The sequence below is a fragment of the Cryptomeria japonica genome, chromosome 8 (assembly GCF_030272615.1).
Source record: "Cryptomeria japonica chromosome 8, Sugi_1.0, whole genome shotgun sequence".
NCBI lineage: Eukaryota > Viridiplantae > Streptophyta > Pinopsida > Cupressales > Cupressaceae > Cryptomeria > Cryptomeria japonica.
In genome coordinates, this window is record NC_081412.1 from 507,704,689 (window position 1) to 507,722,704 (window position 18,016).

Consider the following 18,016-nt stretch of genomic DNA (forward strand, 5'->3'; position numbering starts at 1 on the left):
TTCGGTAGAAGTTGGAACAACCGAGGCATTTCTGCTAAAGGTGTTTTTAAGGAGTGCATGGATGGAAATTCGAAGGAAGACCGTGTGAAGAAGATTCGATCAGTCATAGAGTGCAAAATTAATGAAATCCAATTTAAAGTGCAAGTTTTGGTAGAGAGGCAATCATATCGATCATTGAGTGGTGTTGTGAGCATAGAACAATCTATGCAATTTTCTAAAAATCAAATTCTTTTGTTTTTACTAGTCAAAAGGGTGAAATGAAGCACAAAGGTAATTTTAATTTATTTTTTTAGTTGAAAGTTAAAAGAAAATTTTATTTGTGAGTGAAAGGTATGCATGAATCTTATTTGTGCTATTAGTAGAAAACTATCTTGTTTGGAGATCAACATCAAACTTGAAGTTTGGATGGTTTTGATCATATTGTAGACCATGACAATGTAATTATAAGAGGACTTTCTGATTTGGCTATAAGGCTGACTACCTTATGAGTTTATCATTGTTTGAAATTAACATTGTTATGGTTATAGAAATTTCAAATAATACTTGTTCTTTTAGGGTTATCTTTATTCATGATGAGGCCTTCAAAGACTCACATGCTTATGTTATCAAGGAGATTAATGTGCCATTGAATGGATAAAGTGTAGTAGTATTATCGAAGGTTGGAGGTAGTAGAGGTAGGAGGTTATTTGTCATCCCAAGCTAGCTTCTCGCTTAGGGATTAATCATGCATGAGAAGCATTACATTTTTGTACCTAAAGAAAAGAGGGGGCTTGGCCTTATGTTTCCCTTCAAGGAGCAAGGTGGAATCAAATTTCTTGTGGGTACATTTGGTGTATTCACATTTGATTGGTGATTTGTTGAGAGCTTGAGGAGACATTAGATACACTTAGAGGAGATGTGGACTTTGTGAGGAAAGGTGTTTCATGTGCATAGGTTTGGTTAGTGATTTGTGTAGTAGAGAAGGGATTGCTTCCAAAGCACTTGAGGAGGTGTTAGGCACACTCAGAGGAGAGGTGTCTCATGTGTATCACTAGAGGAGGCATTATACAGACTTAGAGGAGATATGGAATTTCAGATGAAACGTGTCTCATTGTACATGGAGAGTGGGAACACTTTAATGCTCTTTCATGTTGTGTAGATGGTTGTAGGTTCTATAGTCAAGAGATCCACTGATGAAGTCAGTTCAGTGTTTCTTTGGTGAGTGGGGAGAATTGGTGAAGGTGATTCATCAAAGTATCTAGAAGGGTTGGGTTCAAAACCCTTGCAATGTTCCGCTCTTGTTTGAATTACTGTAATAAGGGCATAGGAATGCTAGAGTTTTACATTAATTATTTTAGTTTTAGGCTAATAAATAAATTAAATAAATAGTTAGTTATTTTGGTGGTTATTCCCATAAGGGAGTTTTTGTAGTTATTTGAGAAAATAATGTCTCTATATAGCCAAAGAACATCAATGTAAGTTTATCTGATTGAATCAATATATCAAATAATTGTTTATGTTTTCACATTAACCACCAGAGAAATTGTGTAATACTAAACACCCTTGATTAAATGTTGTTGGTTGTCAAGAAATATGCCACCTATACTATATTGATTATTCATACTCTAATAATATATTTGAAGGGATAAATAGTATATAAATAATTTAAATGTAAGGTCATATTTAAATAAATACATAGAGCATAACAAAGTTACAAGGAACATAGAAAAAATATTAAAATAAATAAAAGGAAATAATTTTCTTGAATAAAATTCCCAAACATTTAAATAAAACTAATTATTGCTCTAATTAGGTAAATCATGATAGGGCCCAAACCATTTTAAATAACAACCATTAGGTGGAAAAGAGAGATCTAATGAGTAGTGAGACAATTAAACATTCTTTTTTATTAATTTATGTGGTGAAGGGCCCTAACCCATTATAGCTTAGACTAAATACATTAGAACGATGGAAGAATAATATAGTAACATACTAGTAAATTGACATCAAAATCACATAGTTGAAGTAGAACAAAGAAACCCACAAAAACCATCAAAATTTGAATTGAGGAGTGGACCCAATGGATTAACCTAATATTTTTGGGTCACAAGAGAGTGATTCTTTGTCTTTCACCTAATAACTATCCACAAAGAATCCCTTTCTAGAGAAACAAGGGTAGTTGTGCTATTATAACTCTCTTAAGTAGCACCAAAGTTTAAGAGTCAAGTTGTTAAGCCCATAAAGGGGCACTTGATAGTTCGAAGATAAGGAATCCAAGACCAAGGAGGGAATCAATCCTATGCTCAAGAGATCCCCCAAGGGAGCCAAAGCAATGTCAATAGAAAGAAAGGGGGGATCAAGAAGATTTAGAGTAGGAAAGGTACAAGAATCAGTAACCATAGAAGTAGGGGACACTTGGGTAGGGGCCTCAAGGGTCAATCAACCATGAACCATAGAAGTTGAGCCATCCAGTGGAGAGGGGGGATCCAAACCTAAATAAGAGTCTGAGTCTAAGACCGTAGGAGGATAGTAAGCTGACACCATTCAACATTTTTCCACCAAGTAGATGAGGAATATAACTAAGAACCACACATAAAGGAATATACCACGTGTCTAGTTACAAAGACAAGTCTACATCTGAATTGGATCCCTTCATATTCCAAGCTCTTGCCTCTACTTAAGCTCACAAATCTTAAGTGAGATATCAGCAAGGAGTGGTTTACAAAGGTCTAGATCTACCTGGATCCTTGCAAAGGAAGTGTGGGAGAAGAGACTTGTATTAGGATCCACTTTGATAAAGTAGCTTGATTTGTTGACAATGGATTCATAGTCAAAAGAGTACAAAAAATGAAGAGGGAGTGTAATGTAGGTGGAAAAGACCTTGATGGGATCTACAAGAGGACTATTCGTTATTGTTAATATAACAAATAAATAAATAATTTAACTTTTAAATAATTGATTTCAAAACATAATTAATAGATAAACTTAATAAATAAAGAATGATAACTTACTAATTATCAAAAAGAAAATCTACCAAAAAATTTACTTTAATTTTTAGTTAAACTTTGAAAGAAAATTTATATAAAAATAAGCAATTGTAATTGAAATAACTCAAATTAAAAGAGTGATTTGAGTTAATTGATTGAGCAATAAATCTCAATCATTGGATCAAAAAATGCAAGCCATTGGATATATTAATTGCTCCAACAACTATAAAGCCCACTTTTATAGAAATAAAAGAGAGTTAATCGATAATCTACCTTCATTTGGAATGTTCAATAATTTTGTTAGAATAGAAGAACCCTAGAGTCTCCTCTTGGGTAAAGAATTTAGCATTTTCTAATTTACTGTTTTTCTAACATATACATTCCCTTTCAATTTTAATATTATTGATTACATTGTTCATTGTGGTATTCATTTTATAGATTTAAATTCTTAGGGGGTTTCATCAAGCTTTCAAATGATAATTTTGTTGATAAATTTTACCCCTCCTTAGTTGAGAAAGAAGAGTGAGTTATTTATTTTTTCTTATTGAACCCTACCCAACTAAAATTATTATTTTTTATTTATTGGAATAGTTTTTGAAAATGGTGCCTCACAAATAATTATGTAAAGTGTCATTTTTGTAATTTATTGAGAAAAATAAAAAGAGGGAGAGTTGGGGAGATACAACCCCCCACTCCCTTACTAGAAGGTATGCCCCCATGATGGAGGTATCATCCCTTTAAGGAGATGCGACCTTCATAATTGTAAGCTAAGCCTCAATCCAACTACCCATTTATTTAATTTTCAGATTATATATATATATATATATATATATATATATATATATATATATATATATATATATATATATATATATATATATATATATATATATATATATATATATATATATATATATTGGTTGTGGGTAAAAATGAATTTCTCCAAATATTGATTCAAATTTTATTTAAAAGTGTACATTTATATGTATGTAGATGTACAAATTCATATTTTTCGCACACAGCCATATTCATATTTATTAGTAACTTATCATTCTTCTTCGACCAAGTTTTCATTTTAAGTTATTTTCAAATATATTTATATATATTGTAAGCAAGAAATTACACAAAACCATGTAAAGTCAGACACATTCACAACAAGGTCATCAAATGAAATAAAATAAACTAAAGCAGATCAAACCAATTTTACTCCATTCGATGAAGGCTTTTAGCTCTCCTTCTTTCTTCTCTAATTATGCTAGTATGTTGGATCAATCTATTATGCATTCAAACGAAGCAAGGGAAAAAGAGTGATAGGCGAGAATACTTGAAGATATGAAAATGAAAGCAAAAGAATGAGAATAATCACATATGTAAAGTGTTAGAAGTTGTTTAATAAGAGTAAAATGACTCAAATTTATAGAGGAAGAAGATCAGAATGGATGGTTGTGATAAAAAAATGATCAACAGTTCATGTTAGTCAAAAAGAAGAGTTAAGCGAAGGTAAATGGGAAACCTTCATTTTCTAACAAAAAGCAAAAAGAGAAGATTTTATTTTCAAACAAAAAGCAAAAAAGAGAAGCTTTCATAAATGAAAAGTGAAGTGAGGTTCTTTTTGGAAGGTGGAAGAGTTAAGTGAAGAAAAGAAGTGAGGTGGAAATTAATAATTATAAATTATTGATTTTTTCTCATTTCCAAATTAGCCAATTAAATATATAAATTATTTAATTGTGAACTTAGGACAAGAGGAGTAAATGAATAAATTCATTTACATAGGAAGAAATGTTAATAAAGATGACATGGATGAAATAACGAAATTGATGAAATAATTATAGGAATACAACCCCACTATTGAATTAGGCCCAAATTATGACTGAAATAAAATGACTGATTGGCAATATTGACAAAATTGATGACAATTGACAAAGAAAAATGATAAAAAAGACCATAATCCAAAGGTGTTTTGATAAAACAAGGAAATTGATAATGATGATAATGACAAGATGATTGAATGCAATAAAGGAAAATGAGATGTCAAAATGATTAATTCTGACATTACAATTGATTTAAATTGATAATATTGATTGACAAAAGACTAATGGAAATTGATTAAAGATAATCGAAAATGATTTGATAAAAATATTGAAAAGAGATTGATAATTAATGACTGATTAATTATCAATAAAGGTTGATTTTGTTGGAATCCAAGAACACTGAGATGGGGGGGGTGAATTAGTGTTCTATGGGTAATGTTAGTGTTGAACTTATTCCTTATTAACCGGTTAACAGTAAATAAAATTAGAATGCATACAGAAAATAACACAATGAAATGAAACACCATAACACCAAGATTTATATGTGGAAAACCCTGCAAAGGGAAAAGCCATGGTGGGGCCAATACCCATAATATCTATATACTTGATCAAGGTATACAAATATTACATAAGAGGGTCTACACATGCAGAAAGGCCAACCGCCTAGAGCTCACCGCTCAAACAAAAAACATAGGAAGACTCACCAACTTACAAAACACTTACAAGTGTTTAATGAAAATGATCTTATAAATAGAATCTAACCATGTTGGATAAGTTTCGGTAAATGCTCTGATATCCTTCTCTATATACCGGTTGTCTGATACTCTATTATGCTACTGGTTAAGTTGTGCACGTGAAACTGCACAGTCTCTACCAATCTCATACCAAAAATCACTAAAATATTTGCAATCAAAAGATCGCATACCATCTAACAAATATTTGATCTATCGCTGAAGTGATCTTCTTAAATATCCTTCTAACTTAACCATGTCGGCTTTAACAAGAAATAAGCAAGTCGGTTGCTGGAACATAATAAAAATCAAACATAAATCCAATGACCATGTCGACCATCATATGTTACCTCCAATATCCATGAAGACATAATCAGGACCAAATGATTTCCTTAGCCGGGTCTTATCCATTACCAAGTTCCATTTACACGTTACCGGGATCTAGACATGTTACTGGGATCAAGACTTAGCCGAGTATGAAGTGAATGCCGATGTCAGTGTCGGTGTCGGTGCCGGTGTAAAGCAATGTGAATACCAATACCGGTTAAGTGCAATATATGCCGGTTAACCAAACCATAAAACCGTTTACTTTGAGATGATGAGTTGCCATCAATGACAACCCATAAAGCCATGAACCTTATCAGATGAGTGTCAATTGCCAACAGATTTAGGACTAAATGATCAAACGATAAAATCACCAATCATGATGATTTAGGGCCAAGTATTATTGAATAATTTTGTTAGGGTTGGAACGAAATCATATAGAATAGGAAGAGTGACCGAATGTCGACACAGGATGAAAATCAAGTGTGACATAGAAGACATGTTAAAAATTAAGGTTTAGTGACATAGGCATAAACCAATTTTTAGTGTGTGTGTGTGTCTCTCTCTTTATATATATATATATCTCAAAGGCTGTAGTATTGCTACCTATAATAATGAATAAAAAAAAAATAAAGAATTTACAAAAATATTAAATAAATAAAATTATCTTTACATTGAAAAATTAAAATATTCCATCCATTTTGATCTTGTTGAAAATAAAATTTTGAACTAAAAAGTTTTGTGTTAGTGGAAAAATAACTTATGAAATTTTGAAGAAAAATAAAAACATATTTTATAAAATAAGTTACACTTCTTGAAATCATATTTGAAGATGCCAAATATTTGTTTACAAGTTTATATGTTTGAAAATTTGAGCCACTTTAATGAAAATCATATTAAGTTATAAGACAAGTTAATTCCCATCCATACAATCTAAGCTACAATGAAACTTATTCATAATTTGGAATTGTTCCAGTGAGAATTGGTGCATAAATTCATCTTAATTGAGTTTGTGCATAAGTTCTTGTGAAGCCTATGCTAATTTAAAGTTAGTACTTGGGACTACTAAGTTAGAAAATAATTCAATTTTTCTTAAGATTTCATGCATGTTTGTACCATCTTTTAAAGCTTGAATTTGAGAAATAGTAGGAACAATGTTAAGGGTTGATGTTTTTTTAATTAGACTTTTGAATTATATTGTCTTAATTTTTTTTTTTAAGCTATTAAAATGTCTACAATAAAGCCATTGTATGAGAGTAGTCTATTTTCTAAGTTATTTTCTAAAAAAAGATCACATACGTTGTCTATGTTTTTACATTTTACATACATGCATACTAAGAAATTTTGAAAAAAATCACCCTTCTATTATCTTTTAATGTATATAAATGGTCTATTCTTTTTTTTTTTGAATAAAAGGGGTAAAAACTTTATTGAAACAAAGACACAAAAATTACAAGGAGGACCAAAATCTTGAGGCCCCAAAAAAGAACCACAAGCCTAGTCCAAGATAAACCAACATCATAACTATCCATGTCCTTACCAAAAATCTTCTGCAAGACCTGACAGTAATCCGGGGAGAGATGCTCCCAACCTTCAATTTTCCAATCACTGTCATGTTCCAAAGCCCACTTAGCCAAACAATTAGCTGCTCTATTCCATTCATGGGGAACGTGGATGAAAGACATTTGCTCCATTAAAGAACTAATTTGAAGAATTTGATGAACAATCCCTACCAGCAGCCACTGAATCCCACTCACCTTAATTGTCAACAAATTAAAAATAATTTATGAATTCGATTCACATATAACCTTCATTCTACCCAACTCCCAAGCCCACTCTAGGGCATAGAGAATAGCAAGTCCCTCCATAAAATTATTAGATTGCCTCCCTTTATGCATCGAAATGAAGAAAACCACCTCCTCGATATAATTCCTGCCAACACCACCAACCCCTACAGGGCTTGGGTTACCCCTGGAGGAGCCATCGGTGTTAATCTTGATAAACTCATCTTGAGGGGATCTCCACCTTCCCACCCTTTGGACCTTCTTCATAGCACATCTACCTCTTCTGACACAAGCGGACGTGGGAGACAACTCTTGCCAGCCAAACCTACTCACAATATCCACCTCATCTCTATCCAAAGGAAAATTCACCTCACATTTAGCTTCCACCATCTCCCGAATCATAACCATGATTCTATTCCACACTTGTTGCACTAACAGTTTAGCCTCACGAAAGATCCTTCTGTTTCTCTCAAGCCAGATCTACCAGAGTATGAAAATGGGCCCAATATGCCAGACCGTTTGGAGGAAGGGGGACAAGATAGGAGGTCTACCCAAACTGCTCCAAAACTCCACCAGAGAGTTTGCGTGAACACAAGGACACTTCCACACCCCCCACCAGTAATGCCAAATAAGCATAGAGAAGGGGCATTTGAAGAACAGATGTGAGGAATCTTCCTCCCCATTACCACACAAAGCATAAATAGAAGGCCCAAAGAATCCCCGCTTGTGAATATTATCCCAAGTTAGGCATATATTCAAGGCCAGAGTCCAAGAAAAGCAGTTGCACTTTGGCCATGAAGAATTGTTCCAAACCTGTTTCCACCAGTGCACCTCTCTTCCCTCCAATCTTCGGTTCAACAGTTCCTGGTATCCACTAGCTACAGTAAAGACGCCCTTAGGATTCAGAGACTAGGAAAGTCCATCCCTACGCTTGAGGGCACTATAGTTTCTACTTGCTAGAATGCCATGCAACTCAACACACTCTTCCTCCATCCTAGCAACCGACCACTCATTAGGAGCCTTCCATTGCTCCAGCTCTAGCCGCCCACACCTGTAAACAGCCTTGAATTCACTCACCCTTGACCACCCTACCTCCAAAAACCTCTAGCTAAGGTTCCCAAGATTAGGAAACTGATGAAGGAGGGGGGGGGTACCCATCCCAAGAGTCATTCTAGAAAAGGACCTCTTCCCCCCTCTTGCAGATCCAAAAGAGTCCTTCCTTAATGAGAGAGGCCCCCTTCTTGAGAGTATACCAAATTGTTGAGCCTTTTCCCTCAAGTGGATATCTTGGAACCTCCTACACTAGGATCCTCTCATATATTTGTAGGCCAAAATCTTAGCCCAGCCACGATCCTGCTCGACACACCACCTCTAGTACAATTTAGCTGCCAGAGCCTCCCTGAATAAAATAGCCTTCCTTAATGGTCTATTCTTTTTAATTCATATGTATTAGTCACATTTATTTAAAAAATTTTAAATCTTTTGAAACAAATCTAATTTGTGTATTACCTATAATAATTTCCTTCCTTAGAACTTTTCTTGAGAAATCACTAAGGTTGTATAAATTTTTAAACATAAAGATACAAAATGACATGTATGTCTTATGCATGCTTATACAAATTGCATGTGTCTACTACAATAGTCGCAATGAAACTTTATACTTTGATAGATGTCCATATTGTGTTGTAAAGATGTATTATTTGCCCACACTAAAAATACAATAGTGAATTTAAAAAAAAAATTATAACATAATGACATGTGACTACCAAGATCTATACTTTTTATAAATGTTAATTATTTTAATTTAAAAAGCATGAAAGGAATGCAAATTTATTGTAATATTGCACAAGATGACATTTTACCTTTTTGAAAGTCATTTTCTATCATATTTATCTATAATGATTAAAGATAGCCAATTTTCTAAGAGGAATGTATATAATAAACATAATTAAATTTGGTGATGCACATTATTCAACGCAAATAGAAGAGAAATAATAAGATAGAAATGAAACTATCATATAAAATCATATGAAAATTTTGCATTCCCTACACTACTAACAAAATTATAGTAAAAAGAATTCTACTTACACAACTCCATCATGAATTCTCTTACCCACCCCTTTATCCACATTATCAAAAGAAATACGATAATTTTACATCTTATTTTAAAATATTTTATCTCTAACAAAAGCTGTAATTTAATCGCAAAATAAAGCTAAAGTAAAATGACAAACAATAATAGCTTACCCTTTTAAAAATAAAATCCTAGCTTACCCACAAAAATGTTACAACTAAAAAGTAGAGTATTATTATTCAACATCTTTTGCTAGCTCATTTTAGGTCAATTTTTAAATTTATTACTCCCAATTAAAAACCTATTTTACCAAAAATGTCAATAAATTCAAAATATTAGATATGGGAATAAAATTGTGTTACTATTCCACATTACTTAACAATACTTATCACACCATTTTCTGATTATTAACTCTAAAAATTATTTTTACCATATTAATTAAATCAAATTTAAGAAAATCAATTCTCTTCTTCCATGTCGATTTCTAGATTTTGAATTCATGTCAACAAGTATAGTGGCAATAAAAATGCTTGATGATATTCCGCTATATTGTATGCTTGCATAAATATCCATACCCTATTTCAAAGCCTTCCTTTTAGCATAAGTTAGGATTAAATCTCCATATCCTATTTCAAAGCCTTTCTTTTAGGATAAGTTAGGATTAAATTTAAATTGACCACTTGTAAATGATATTTGTTCAAACAACACTAGTGGTATGTACCTACACACCACTTGTCATTTCTTTAGATTAATGACATGAGATTTCTACAATCTATTATGTAAATTTTGTTGTTTCTAGATTTGATTGCATTACAACTTTTTTGCATCAATGTTTAGAACATATTCCATGATCCATCATTAGATTGATAGTTTTTCACTATTATCTTTTTAATGATATTTTATAAATAGCTCAGGTAGATTTAACTAGACAAATGAAAAACAAAATATATATATATATATATTTTAAATTAAAAAAAATATTAAATAAATGAATTAATTTTTGTCTCTACACATTTTTAAAATAAACTATAAAATGCATGTTAACAAGTTCTCATTATGTGTCGGCTTTGGTCTCTCAGATTGAGGTGGAGAGTTTCGGGCTGAGTTTGTTTGTCTTTTTGTACCAGCATTTTTGGTCTTCTTTGGTGGTACTATCTTCTATAGAGGTGGAGGTGGTTTTTGTTGAAGAAGATGGGAGGTGTTGTTTAGTGGAGTTGAATAGTGTTTGGAAGGATCAACACGGAGTTTATTTCCCTTCAGTTCCTATTGAGGTGGGTCTTCTTCATATTGAGGTTGTTAGGAATCATGCTTGGAGGGTACTGACTTCTTGCTGGTATATCTTTGTTGGGTTCAATTTTTTGATTTTGGGAGCCAAGTCAAAACCCAATATGAAGGTTTGGGAAGCCTTTCAAAACCCTTTGATTCTAGATTGTTCATTTATGTTTCTCATTAAGACTTTAGATGCTATGGTTGTGAGATCATTGCTCAAACTTAATATTTAGGTTATGGGTGTCTAGAAAAAGCCTTGGTATCTGATGAAGGTTAAGGGAGCCTTGATAAAACCCTTGTGCCTTTTTTGTTTTGATTTGTGTTGTTTTATTTTTTTGGATGATGGCTTTATCGTCCTTTGTTTAGCTTGAGCCTTAATGTTTTTTCTGTTAAGGTGTGAGTGTGTTGCTGGTTGTCTCTGCTCATTCTTTTTGCAACATTATTTTGTGGGTTTCGGATCCGTGTAAAATCTGAGGGCTTCAAGTCCCTTCAAAACTTGTTGTAAGGAGTTTTGGGTCCCCTCTAAACCTATTTTTTCTTTAATAAAAAAGCAAGTTCTCATTATGTTATATATGTTGGCATTATACACTCTAATGAGAATTGAAGGTGTTGTCGTTGATGGCAACCTTGTGGAAACCTTTAGGCAACCTTTTGGCATTCATTTGGTAAACCACCGGCAGGCACCGACACTGGCAGACACTTCACCGGCAGCGGCAATAGTGCATACCGACACTCTAGCCAACAGGAATAAACTTTTGTTTATTCTATTTAATTGTAAATATCTTTTGTAAAGCCGACATGGCATATTGTAATAGAATCATATATGTATGAGATTTTGCAAATCATTTTGAAAAGAGAGGAGAAGAAAAGGAGATGAGATAGGAAAGAGCGAATAATAAGGACAAATTTTGTATAAGGTTTATGGCTATAGTATGAGCTTAAACCGCTAATCAACCTAGCATAGTTAATGCTGAACTGAAGTAGTACATTGTATTGAATTTTTATAATCCATTTTGTAAGTCAGTGTGACTTCTATTTTGTAGATTGAGCAGTGAGCTCTAGGCAGTTGGCCTTCCTGCATGTGCAGGCCCCTCATTGTAAGTAATATTTATTCATTGGCCAGTGAGTGAATATTGTGGGTCACAAATCCCACCAAGGTTTTTCCCACACCAAGTTTCCTTGTTAAACATCTTGTAGTTGGTGTGTTTTCTATGTTGTCTTTATTGTTCCTATTTACTGCATTAATTCTCATTTACTGATACACTATTTTGGAATGCAAAATACTTAATAAGGTCAAATATTTTGGTAACTGGTTAGATACTGATTCACCCCCTCTTCTCAGTATCTTTGGGACTGTCATTAGTCCTAATAATTGGTATCAGAGCCTGGTCCTCTCTTTTCAAAAGAAATAGTAAGATTCTCCTGAAGTCCTTGAATAAATTCCTGTGCAGTCCTCAGATCATCTTCAAGTTTGATATTCTTCAATTTCTATGAATCATAGTCTATAATAGCCCCTTCTAATTTCTTTCTTAAGTTCTCCATCTGTACCGGTGTTAGAATCTTCCTCAAGTTGTTAGGATTTTGAAAATAGAGGACCAGGTTGTGATACCAATTGTTAGGATTAATGACAGTCCCAAAGATACTAAGAGGGGGGGGGGGGGTGAATTAGTATCTAACTGGTTACCAAAATATTTAACCTTATTAAGTATTTTGCATTCCAAAATAGTGTACCGGTAAATAAGAATTAATGTAGTAAACAAGAACAATAAAGACAACATAGAAAACACACCATAACACAAAATGTTTAACGAGGAAACCCTATGTGTGAAAAACCTCGATGGGATTTGTGACCCACAATATTCACTCACTAGCCAATGAATAAATATTACTTACAATGTGGTGCCTGAACATGCAGGAAGGCCAACTGCCTAGAGGTCACTGCTCAATCTACAAAATGGAAGTCTCACTGACTTACAAAATGGATTATGAGAATCCAATACATTGTACTGCTTTAATTCAACATCTGCTATGCCAGGTTGAGTATCGGTTTAAACTCACGCTATAACCATAAACCTTATACAAAATTTGTCCTATGCATTTGCATATATCTCATCTTCTATTCCATCCACTATCCTTTTCTCTATCCTTATTTGAAAATGATTTACAAGATGTCATACATATATGAGAATATTACAATATGCCATGTCGGATTTACAAAAGATATTTACAATTAAATACAATAAACAAAAGTTTGTTCCTGTTAGCTGGAGTGCCGGTATGCATTGTTGCCGGTGTCAGTGAAGTGTCGGTGTTAGTGCTTGCAGGTGGTTTACAAGATGAATGCCACAAGGTTTCCTGAAGGTTTCCACAATGTTGCCTGAAGGTTTCCACAAGGTTGCCATCAATGACAACACCTTCAATTCTTATTAGAGTGTATAATGCCAACAATTAAAATGACTTGACTAGGAGACTCAATGATGCTGGTAATGAAAATCTAAGACTCAGTCATGAAAATGATATGTTAAAGACAGATCTAATTCGCATGCAACATGATAAAATTCAACTTATGAGACAGATGGGAATTCTGGAAAATGAGTTGGCTACTGCAAATCAACATAAAGAGAAATTTAAGAAAAGATCTGAAGAACTTGATGATATGCTGAAAAGTCAGAAACCTAATGGAGATACTAATGGACTTGGATTTGAAGTTGGTGAAAGTTCTAGTACTGCAAACAATCATGATCACAGTAAACCAGTAAGACAATCTAATGCTTACAAATTTAATGGGAAATGATTTAACTGTAACAAGTATGGTCATAGAGAAAGTCAGTGTAGATCTAGAAACAATCAGAACATTAATGCACCCATCGGTCAATGTTCCAAATGCAACAAAGTTGGTCATAATTCATAAAATTGTAGAATGAATGTGAGATGTTATGCTTGTGGAAGATTCAGGAACTTATCCAATGAACGCAGAACACAAACCGGTATAGGATATGGAAAGGCTATTCAAAATAATAATGTGACTTGTTATGCTTGTAAAAAGATTGGAACTATTGAAATTTTTTGTAGAAGTAAGACTTTACTGGCAAATAATAAAGGACCCAGTTTGAAAGGCAAAGACAAGGTAGATGAGGTAAAACAAGAATGTTCAAAACAGTGGATTAGAAAGAGAAATCAGAATGTTGACGAGACTATTCCTTCACCGGTAGAACAAAGTATTACTCCACTGGTAGAAGATTCTTCATCCAACTAAAAACTAACCCTTTGGGGGTATTGAAACAAGTTGAATATCATGCAGTTTACCCTCGGTTGATGGTGTGAAGATGAATTTCTTATCTACCAGAAGATGTGTTAAGTTTCACTTAACCGGTGAGCATTTAATGGGGTTTTTGAAAGAAAAGACATTATAAATCATCGGTTTTCCCTCTTTTTTGATTCACCGAGCATTCAAACTTTCAGAGAGCATGAAATCTGAGCGAAGGCATTCAAGGTGAAGAAGTGAAGCGATTTATTTCAAGCACTCAACCTTTATTAGGAATCTTAAGGTATTTTTCAAATGGCTTCCTCTTTTGCTCCAGAATTTATTGAAAACCCTACTATTGTGGAAGTTGTAAAATACCCTAGGCTCATTTTCAAAATCATTCTAGAAATAGCTAAGCAAGATGATTCCATAGGCGCATTTTCAAAAATTCCTAAAGGTGTAGCTTATGCTGAAGACCCTAGAATTTACATTCATTGCAATATTGAGGAATAAGGTTATGAGGAAGTATTGAAGATGTTTAGAACCATCATCTGTGATGAAAATGACAATATCAAACCTGAGCACAAAATTATTGAGACCTTAGGTTTTATGGAAATCTTGGACATCCCTGAATTTCCTAAGGAGGTAGTAAGAATTGTCCTTAGTAGGGTACATGGAGAATTTCTTTGGCTAGATTCAATTGTCAAACTCACGAAGGAAGCAATTAGGGCAGTGATAGGATTACCCTCCACTGGTACCAGGCCAGACAAGACAAAGAAGGTACCTAACAACACAGACATGACCTTAACAGGAGCAACATCCGATAGTAGATCCCTAAGAGTAAATGACATCAAGGATATAATGTTAGATTCATAAGTATGATCTTAGGTTACAAAACCACACATGCAAACAAACTCAATTCAGTTTCTAGTCTTTGCATTAAAAGTGCTTATGATATGGTAAATAATGATGCAAAAATAGATGTGTGTTAGTGGCTAAAGGATGAATTAATAGACAACCTGAAAAAGATAAAAGGTGATAAGAAAGGAATATTTCATTTTGGTAATCTTTTGATATGTCTTATGTTGTATTTCTCAAAAGAAGCTCCCAGTATTGGAAAGAAAGATTTTGGATATGACATGCCGGTAGGCAAACAGTTGCAACAAGCCTTCACCGACATGGGTACTGATAAGGAAAACAATATAACTAAGTATTTCAAAACCTTCCAAGCCAAAATGAAAACAAGAGAGAGGCTACCAAAAATTATAGCAGACAAATATGATAAGGAAATATGGTTTGTGATTAAGATGGATGAAATATGGATGGAAGCGGTTCTTCCTAGAACTGTATGGGTAACTGAAATGGGGTATGAGGCTGATGTAAATATTATTGAAAATTATGCTAAAGCCCTATTAGAAGCACCTAGAGAACCCACTGAAGAAGTTTTTGGTAATGTAGAAACAATTCAAAGCGGTGTATAGACATTGAAACAAAGAAAGAAAAGAGAAAAGTACATAAAGAGTGCAGCAAAACAAGTAAAGGAAATCAAAGAAAACATCATGAACATTACTGGAATAAAGGAAAGTGAACTAGAAGGATTACAACCAGAGACACATATCTCACATGTTGGTACATCATCTAAAAGTGAAATACCTGCTGAGTTCAAGAGAGTTGATAGGAAGAGAAAACCCTCACCGGTACCCTCACCTTCACCAAAGAAAACAAGAAAGAAGCAACAAGCGGTAAGACAACCAGAAAAGAAGTTGACACCCAAGAAGAAACAGAAAAAGGTTATACCACCTTTGGATAACTTACTGAGTGAAATCACCAATGATGGCAACTTGGCAAATGTGAGAAACCTGTGTAATACATTCACTGGTTCTAAGAAGGAAAGTATTGAGAACAACATAATTCTACATCTGGATATTTACAAGAAATTGTTAATTGAAGTTGTAGATGATTTTCCAAATGAATTGTATAGAAGGTTAGATGCAAAGAGGATTGCAATTATGGAGTTATATAAGAAACTTAAGATTGAAAAACTACTAGCTGTACATCCGGTTAACTCTAAATAAGAGATTGATGAACTAATTAGTGAAGCTAACAGATCAGTTTTTGCAAGCGGTCATTAGCATGTGAGCCTAATGGCTGGAAGAGTTAATGAAATTGTAGAGGAAACAACAGATAAATGCGATATCTTTTTTTGTAGAAAAAGAAAAATAGGAAGAATTGAACAGACCCAAGAAAAATTTCAAGGTATATCAGAAGGATAGAGACAAAGGAAAAGGTAAAGTTGGTGGAATACCAAACATAAAAATAACTGACAACCTACCACCACCCTTGGCTACTACACCGGTAAACATTGATGACATGTTGGCTAGTGAAAATGTTGACACAACACATGAGGACACTAACCCTGAATCAGAAATTCTATTTACAATGAATATTGATAGTCAGGAAGTGAACATTATTGTGGATAAGGATAGCGCAGAGGTGAAGAATGATATTATTGGAAACATTACTGAGCAACTGACAAAAAATGTAGAGGTTGAAATACCAACAGAGCAAATAGAGAATTCAGTGGAACCTTTGGACAGTAGAATGAATACTAGAAGTATTGATGCTAGCACTAAAAAACCCACAGAGACAATGATAGAGATACCGGCAACAGATAACACAGAGAAACCGACAGAGGCATAGGTACATGTTGAGATAGCAAAACTAGTAATCACTGACAAACCCAAACCATTGCTAGTAGAAATGCAAACTCAGACTGATCCTTCAGAGGTTGATACAATCAAATTGGTTACTGATACTGCAAGCACTGAGATAGTAAAAGTAGTTGGTCAGACATCAGGTACTTCACTAAGTGAATTTAGACCTACAAATGTGACTGAAGTACTTCTGGACTCAATAAAAAAGATAACTGATTGTAATGCTTTGGCCTACAAGGCAATTGATGATACCATACATATTCATAAGATGATTGAACCAAAATGCAATGTAGATAATGTAAAGGATTCTTTAAGTCAGTTAGACACATTGTCTAAATTTATTATTGGAAATGTAATAACAGTGGATAAGGTAAATGAGGATACATTCAAAGAGAAGATATAAATGCACGGAACACATTAACACACTTTTACCGGCACTGAATACAACAATTTTGTAGTATAAGGAACTATACAGAGAAACATGCAAGCCACATCTGTTGACCCAGGACATTGAAAAAGAAATAAGCAGAGTACAAAAGGAAATTGATGATATAGCTGATAATATCATTGGTTCATCCGAACCTATATTAGTTATTGAGCAAGAAATAGCAGGATTTGAAGAAAAGTTGGAGAAATTGGAGAAAGAAAAAGCAAGGATCAAGGCAAATGCCAGAGAACTTGAGTACAAACTTAGTCCTAAATTGGACAACCTTATCTCTCTAAGGAATGAGATCTCTAAGGCATTAATTCAAGGGGAAAGGTCACCGGAGGAGCATATGCATCATCTCACTAGTACAATCCAAATAACTGAGGCAACCATGAAGGACAACAACAGATTCATGAATAGTTTAAACTTGGTTTTGGCTGATATATTTCAGATTGTAACCAGTCGGTTACAAACCTTAAGGTGAAATCTTGCACTCGTTTGACAATTTTTGACAACCTTTGTCATTGATGTCAAAGGGGGAGTAGTGGATAGAGAAAAATGGCTAATCAGAGGAGATCATTTGCTCAGGGGGAGCACACATTTTTGGCAAATTTTTTGACTTCATTTTTTGAACAATTTTTGATTTTTCTCATGAGTGTTGCCATCAATGCC